This window comes from Anas acuta, chromosome 17 (assembly GCF_963932015.1).
Source record: "Anas acuta chromosome 17, bAnaAcu1.1, whole genome shotgun sequence".
NCBI lineage: Eukaryota > Metazoa > Chordata > Aves > Anseriformes > Anatidae > Anas > Anas acuta.
Genome location: NC_088995.1, coordinates 8257813 through 8266029, shown reverse-complemented (window position 1 = coordinate 8266029; position 8217 = coordinate 8257813). Strand labels below are relative to the sequence as shown.

Below are 8217 nucleotides of genomic sequence, written 5' to 3'. Positions count from 1 at the left end.
ACATAAATCTTTATCAAAAAAGCTCCTTTAGAATAGTTGTTCATTTTAATCACAAGGTGAACTACATTACCTTCTTCTCAAAGAAATACTCTGGGACAAATGTACCACAAATTTCCAAGCACAGGAAAGTTCTCTTAGTATGGCTGGCTGCATTCACCATCAGAGCTGGTGAACTGGACATCAATGATAACAATTACTCAAGGCAAAGATTCTGGTCCTAATCTATCATTTCAAAACCCGAAAAGAGCAAGAACAAATAGTCTGAAATTCAGAATCTGTCATTTAATTATTAAGAACTTACTTTTAATATAGTTAATTTATCAATCCACCATATTTCCTTTTTTTTTTTTTTTTTATCTCCCTTTGGATGAGGAGAACTTGACTTGCAATAAGTTTATCTTGTTTTTATAGCTCACTTAAATCAATTTTCCTTTACCTTGTCAGATTTACTTTAATAATGTAATAATTTAGGGGAGGTGGAGGGAATCTTTTACAAATTTAGATTAAAATTATATATTTTTTTTAATTTAGTTTTGTGGAATATTCCGATTTGTTTTGGTTTTGGTTTATTTATTTATTTATTTATAAATTAAACACTGAAATCAATGAAGGTCCATGCAGGACAAGCAAACCACCTAATAGATGATTTGAAGGATGAGAAAATATTTAATGGAAAAAACTATTCCCAGTGCTAGGATTTTAACTTTCCTCTTTAGTGAAATGATGCTCAGCTGTCAAAAGAGAAGAAAGAAAACCTTCAAGATGAAATTTATACGAGCAGTTTATGGAACCTGCACTTTTTTTCTTAGCAATATAAAACATTAAGTCAAAATAGAGCTTCTACTGTGGCAGATGGCAATACTAAAAGTGTATCAAGAAATCTTATAATTTGCTGACAAACTGAAATGCTTCCCCCATATTTTCCAAATCAGCCTTGCCATGACTTACTAGAAATTCCACTCCAGTGGCTTGTAAGAACTTGCAAATGAGGTATTTTCAAACTTGGCGTACCATTTACTTTCTCTATTAAACTATTTTAAACACCTGTAATTAATGATGTTCATTGCAACACTGTATACCTTACAGTGTACAAAAATGACCATTTTTTACAGAAGTGCAGGGGCAATCCCAAAGCAAGTCTCAGCTGTGAAAACCAGGGGAATGAATCAGCAACAGCACCAAAGCGTTCTCCTGTATTAAGAACACTGTACTCTGTTGATACCAATGACAGCAAACATCTCAACTCCCCAGTGCTTCCATGACGTTTTACAGCCCAGAGAGGCTTAACAGGACTTGTTTTAGAAGAGGCAAATAGCAGCCCTTAAAAAGCTTGAGGTGACAAGTGAGGAAGAACTATTCCTGCCCTTTAAGGACATGCTGGAACTTCAGCAGAAACATACTGACCCAACATGGTGGCCAGCCAGCAAACATTTGGAGTGAGCTGTGCCATTTCATGCCAAACACAAGCTTTGGCCTTCTGCTCCCATCTCTGGATTTGGGCCGCAGGGACAGCAACGGGGATCATTGCTCCAGGATAGCTCTGGTTGCCACAGAGGCAGGAAGCTGCTACAGATGGTCCCCAGTTGTCCTGGAGTGTCTGCATGGCACACAGACTTCCACAACACATACCAAATACTCATTTATTCAGGGTCAAGTTTCAAAGTTCTAGCACCCTTAACTCTCAGGTTTTCCTGGGCAGGTATCTCACTGAAGTAGCTAGGATTGTATTTAAATAAAAAATAAGCACCTGGGCTTCATTTTTTCAGTGATTTAAAACCAAGTAAACATGAGATAAACATCAGTTTTTCATTACAGAAAGAGAATACTCTCCATTTCACTCAGCGGGGACACCAGTTGGTTGATTACTGTGTTACTACAGACATCCACTGGTCTCTGCCCTCTGCAAGAGTCAGATGTTCAAAAAAATCTTATTGATCACTACAGTGACAAAGTATTTGTTGATTATCATAACCTTACTTCAAAATATTAGAAAAATAATACTATGTTGTCTTCCACCCAAGCACAGAGTGATCTACTGCAGCAGCTGGTTGACACTAATGACTAAAGGCAATCTCTTTCAATTGCCTTAGAGAACAAATATTTAACAAATTGCCTTCTTGGCCTTTGTTGTGCTAGGGTGGAACCACAAATACATCTAAATGCTTTTAGTTTATAACTCAGGTCCTGAAATCAATTCCAATTTCACTCCAAATGATGGCGTAATGGCAAGACAGAGCTTACATTGCAATGCACTTCTGCATAAATTGATTTTGATCTCATCTACACATGAACTAATCTTCATTAATTCTGTTGACAGTATTAAGAATTAGTTCAGATCTTGATTCTCTGCATAAAAATCTGTTGTACATTGTCCATCAATTTAAGGACTGTTCAAGGTCTCAAGGAACTATAAGATACTTATATATGCATATACTTTATTTTCTACTTTCACTTACTATTATTTAATAGATGTATATATATGTAACAGATTTTAGAGTATTTTATTATAATAATTATGTAGTAAAACTTCATTGTCAATCCTTTAGTTTATCAATGACAATTTTAAAAATGTATATATAATTACAGCTTATACAATTATGTTATATTTTTAATGTGCAGTATTATAACAATATATGGTTCTGTTGGGAACTCATTCACTTCCTTTATGTCTGCCAAATCTCCCAGAGTAGATACCAGGCAGAATTTGCATTATATATGCATTTTAAAATACACTTGTGTTCGAGAAGTATTTGTGTGCAAAGATAAATTTCCATGTGGTACTAAATTAGCATGTGGTATGGAATACAGTTTCATGAAATTTAGACGTAGATGCTAAAAACTCATTCTAAAATGATAAACAAAAGGCTGTTCATTTCAGCTCTAGAACAATCTTTGCTAAAAGCAAAAATAAAAAATGTTTTTAAAATTTTCTTTTTCAGGATACTAAATGAATGGTCTAAAATAGATTGGTTATCCTGTAAGTAGCATAACAGATCAGATTTAAGGCCAAAGTCTACTAAGTGTGTTAATTCAACCCTCAAACTGTGTAAAGTAAAATTATCAAAGACAATCAAAGATGGGGAAAAAAAAAGAACAGCTCATTCTGTGTTTTTGTTGATCCTGTTGCTACATAATTGTTAATGGAAATATTTTTCTTAAATGGTATTGTGTTTTTCTGATTTTTCCTTCAAAAACAATAGCAAGTATTTTTTTCATTTATACTTCTCTAGCTAGTGGAAGATGACTATTACAGTACTTATGATCTAGAAGTCTGCATATTCTAAATCAGCTTATAGTCTTGAAACAGGACACATTTCTTGTTACTCATATTTGACACTTCATTACAAGAACAAGATACGGAGAGAGCAACATTACAAAGGGACTTCTACATGTTTTTCCTAGCAATGTATGCTTTCATGGAAACCTCATCTTGAATTTATCATATTCTCACCTTGGGTGTTTTTGTCTCATCTGCTTTTGAAAACATTTATATCTGAAATAGATTTTCTGAAGATATTTTACAATATTCCAGTGCTTAAATCTTGCACTTTCACATGCAGAATATACACTTCCTTAAATTCAAAGCTCTCTTGCCTTCTGCAATAGGAATATCCTCCAGGAATATTTTATCTGTCATCTTCATGCTCCTTAAAATCTGTCATCTATCATACTCCTTATACACAAGCATGAGTCTGAATAATTATACCTATAGATTATTTTCTTACAGATATGTCAATGACCATTACCAACATGGAAGACCAGTTCATGTAGGACTAGTTTGGGAAAGGAATTCTATCAACTAAGTGCTTGCTTGCTTGTGGGACATGCAGGTAAAGGTAGCCAGAAGCCTGGCTTATATGATTTCTAAAAGATGATGTGATTTCTGACACAAACTAAAAAATCTACCTTGGTCTGACCTCAGTGTTTAGAACACATCTTTGTTATCTCAAAATTTATTAAAACTCAGAAGTCTTTAAAAAAAAATAAATAATAAAAAAAAAATGCCTTAAGTTCAGCTAAACTGAACTTCAAGTACTTCGGGCTTCTTCAGAACAAGTTCTAAGTGCTCCATATCGATTATACACATAAATTAACCTCACATACTGATTCAGATGCCACTGATTTCAATGAGCTTCTTCAATAAACCTAAAAATGTATCTAACAAGATGTTTTACTGAAGAGCATTCCTGCCATGGACTTTAGTTAATTTCTCTTGAGTAGCTGTTAAATTAGCTCAAATTATTAGGATAGGATAGGATTAAAAAACAAGAACATGTAAGTTCTTTTTTTTTTTTTTTAGATTATCTTTTTTTTAAAAAAAAGTTTTTATCTAAACTTTATCTTTTTTTCTCTGTTGTTAAACAGGTTTGTTGAAGAATTTCAGACTGGCCCCATGCTGACAGAGTATTTAATAATACGTATTGACATCACTTTTCACCCTTCTGACTTTTGCTATTATTCTCAAGTCATTTTCATGTATGACTTAAAATTCAGCTGGTCATTTCATGTCCCTCCACCTGAAGTGTACTACCATAAAATCTTTTCTAGGCAATTGTAGAGGATCCTATTGCAGCTGCTGAAAGCAGCACACAGAGTAGTTCAGTAAGTACTCCTATGCTCCTTTGGAAATACATTTGGCTCTAAAATTCAGTCCTTCCCAGCTTAGGCATTTGGGTCACAAGTAGTGGTACTAAGGATGGCAAAGAGTAAACAGAAGTTATATACAGTGGAAAAGCAACACAGGAGAATCACTTTCAAAACCACAGTTATTCCAAAGAAGTTACCAGAAAAACATGATTACTTACCAGAGTAATTGTGTTTCTTTGGTGCATCTTAACCACAATGATCTCAACCTCACTTTTTTTCTTAAAGCTGCTTTTTGCCTCAAGTCAGTCTTCTGCAATGCTATTACATTGTATAATAAGGCCCCTACTACACACAGCGTTAAGAAGTTTTGTTTCCTGTTGCAATGGCACATTTTTAGGTTAGGATTCAAAAAGGAGAGGGGGAGGTGGTGCTGGAGATCTCTGTGACAAATGCAACTATCTGTGTAAAAGTTGAATGCACTGAAGCAGATTAGGACACAGACTGAATTTCTGTCCCTGTAAAGAACATGCTATTAATGTTTGATTATCATTTAGCTTTCAAGCTCATATAGAATCATACAAAATGCTGCTTTACCATCAGGAGCTATCAGGTTGCTAAAAATTCAAGGACACCCATGTACCTTGCTCATACTACATAAATCAAGACCCTCAGAGTGACTTAATCTTTCAGCAAAGTTTGCCTGTGAAAGGCATGGCAAAGATCAAGGAAACATTACTCCCATCCAGAACCAGGTATTTGGTAAGCAGGTAAGCATCTTATTAGACCTGAAATAAGGCAGTGTAAAGTGACACAGATCCCAGGGATAGGGTGGCGTGTTCTGATGTTTTTACACTCCTTCCACTCCTGCTTCAGAGAGGAATGCTGTAAACTTCAGCTAAGCACTTTTGGTGAATAACTCTGGTGTCTGCAGAGATGGGTGCAGCCTGGGGTTTTAGAGACTGAAACACAACAGACTTGAGATGTGGGTCACCTAAGACAAATAACCAATTTGAGAATATCTGAATCCCACAGCTCACTGAGGAATATTGCAATAAACAATAAGCCCTAGTCACATCTCGTTTTCATCCAGATCATTGCTATGATAAGGATTACAGAAAAACATACAGCAATTCCATGGCCCAGAAAAATGAAAATTGCTGAAATGGTAACAATATGGACTGCCTCAGAGCATTTCTTGTTCCTACGCTATAGAAAATGGGCCCACTGACTCAGCAAAAAACACTGACAAGAAAATGCCCTCTGTGACACTGGATCATTAACTGACAACTGCAGAACATGGGAGAAGCTATCTGCTCTCCTACTGAAAATCTAACACATTGCTATACTGCTGGTGGCAGAAGCAGGTAAAAGAATTTAACTCAGAAGACTTCTAAAACTTGTGATCATTAACTTATGCAGAGCAACCGTGACTGTCAACACTCAGTTTATGAATTCTTAACGAAGACAGAAATGGTTTTTATGCCACAGAGCACTCAGAGTAATAAGATTTAAGTTTAAAGAACTTCCTAAATAGATTACAGATTATTTGAAGATTTAGCTTAAGAATTCACCTCCCCCTTAGGGAAGCATCCACTGCTGTAAAGCTAATATGCAGATCACATGTTTAATGAAACCAGTAAGACTTTTGTGTCTGTTACCCTGTGCACACTTACCCGAACACACACAGTAGTTTCACTCACCTGCCTTTAAGTTCATCACCCTCAACAGAACTTGATCATCACTTAGATCTCTCCCAAATATGCTGAGATGGTAGCCTGAGTAATCATATGAGTCAGCATACAGTCCAGCACAAACTCATGCCACCCATTTGCAGGAAAAACAACCTGCCAGCTGTTCCTCATTAGGAACTTTAAGCTTCATGTTTCAGAGGAAGTTAATCTACAAACTTAAGACAATCTTCTGCTCACCAAATTCTCCTTTGCTAAGAGCACTTGGCAGCAAGTTACCTGTGTTTGACAGTTCACTGACAAACTTTACATAATTTTGTGAGTTTTATCTCAGGACATTCAATAAGGAAGTGCTCGCTATTCTTAAGTATTTTGGTTCCTCTAAAGATTCTGGCTTGAGATAAAAAATTCTTAGAAGGCAGTTGCTACATCCTACTTATACTATTCGATCCTGACATCTGGTACAAAACCTAGATAGTTTCCAAGTACCAGCAATCTTTGGCAGAGCACTTTCAATCCTGTTTGCAATACCTCACAGTTGGTGTTCCTAGCTTTCCATAGCCTTTAAGGGCTTTTTGAGGGCCTCTACGTTCATGAATGATCAGTCAACTACCTTCAGTTGATTACAGAAAATGTGTTAAAGGATATAGTGATTCATCAAGAGAATGAAGGAATTTTAACTCCAATTTTTCACATAGCTTTCTTAACATCTTCCAGTCATCTTCTCATCTGTTTGTATTTATGGCTATAACAGATTAATCTATTGAAATTTATACTGCTTGGGAGAAGGGAATCCACCTTTCTAGAAAAGCAGGCAGTAAACCATGTTAAACTGGAATTTCATACCTCATGATAACCAGTAAAGGTGTATCCAGATCAATGAGAAAACAGGGAAACACAACTACCTAATAACCGTAATTTATAACCTTTCCTATCAGAAATGACTAAAGCACCCAGGAACTGTACCATTCCACAGAACACCTTTAGTTTCCATTTTAGACTGTATGCACGAAGTCTGTAGCTAATCTTCAACTGCCTAGCCTGGAAGTCACAGCCCTGCTGACTCACACATTACATAATGCTCATCGTTTTCTGACAAAGAAGCTGCACAGGACTGTAATTAGAACAAGAACTCCTTAGCCTTTGAATTAACAAAAAGATAGTAATACTTAATAAAATAAAATAAAATAAACCTAGCAATCACCAATAATGATTAAACAGACAGTGTTTTGATGCATAAAGGCAGTCTCATTGCCAAGTTTCGTCTTGATTCCACAGGGGCAGGTATGCAAATTTGAAAGGGAAGAAATAAGAATATGTAAGAGCACCATATATGAGCCTTGTAAAGTCCAAAAGGTTATTACTGGCCAGAACACTCCAGCAATTGAAGGAACAGGGACTCACGCACTGTTTGAGCAAACAGAGCAAGAAAAAGGGACTTCCAGAATAGGCTACAGGCACACATCAATAATTCATATTAAGTACACACTTCAGGCTACTTTAGGAGGAGGTCAAGCATCTCGAACTTATGCAACAGCCCATCAAGGTTCTGTAGTTTCATCTTTTCCACATGTTGCACTAGTCTTCTGATCCTCACAAGCTTTACTCGCATAATAAAGCTGGAATCACCTAGAAGACAACAGAATATATGGAGAAGTCTATGACTAAAATCTAATCCCCCAGGTCTTTAAATATAACCAGTGCATTGCTTTTAAAAAGTATGAGCTGTGGTTATTTAGGCCAGTACTATTTATTGTACAAATCAAAGAAAAATTGATTTAGATAAAAATAAGAACTTACTTGACCTTTCAGCTAGCTCAGGTGCAGTCTGGATACAATCACATGCAACTCAACAACAGCTTTTTTCCTGCTTCTGTAACATACCATTACAGAAGTACATATGGAACCAATGAATATACACTAACTGTTAGGGGAGAGGAAA

At 35.9% G+C, this 8217-nt stretch overlaps 1 long non-coding RNA gene across 2 annotated transcripts in view; it reads left to right on the top strand.

Moving 5' to 3' along the window:
- LOC137865842 (uncharacterized) overlaps positions 1 to 7467 on the top strand; it is a 32288-nt gene extending 24821 nt beyond the window's left edge. For both annotated transcript variants that reach the window (XR_011102081.1, XR_011102080.1), the window contains one exon: positions 4366 to 7467. This is a non-coding gene — a long non-coding RNA (uncharacterized lncRNA). The remainder of the gene's footprint in view (positions 1 to 4365) is intronic.
- The last annotated feature ends 750 nt before the right edge of the window (positions 7468 to 8217 follow it).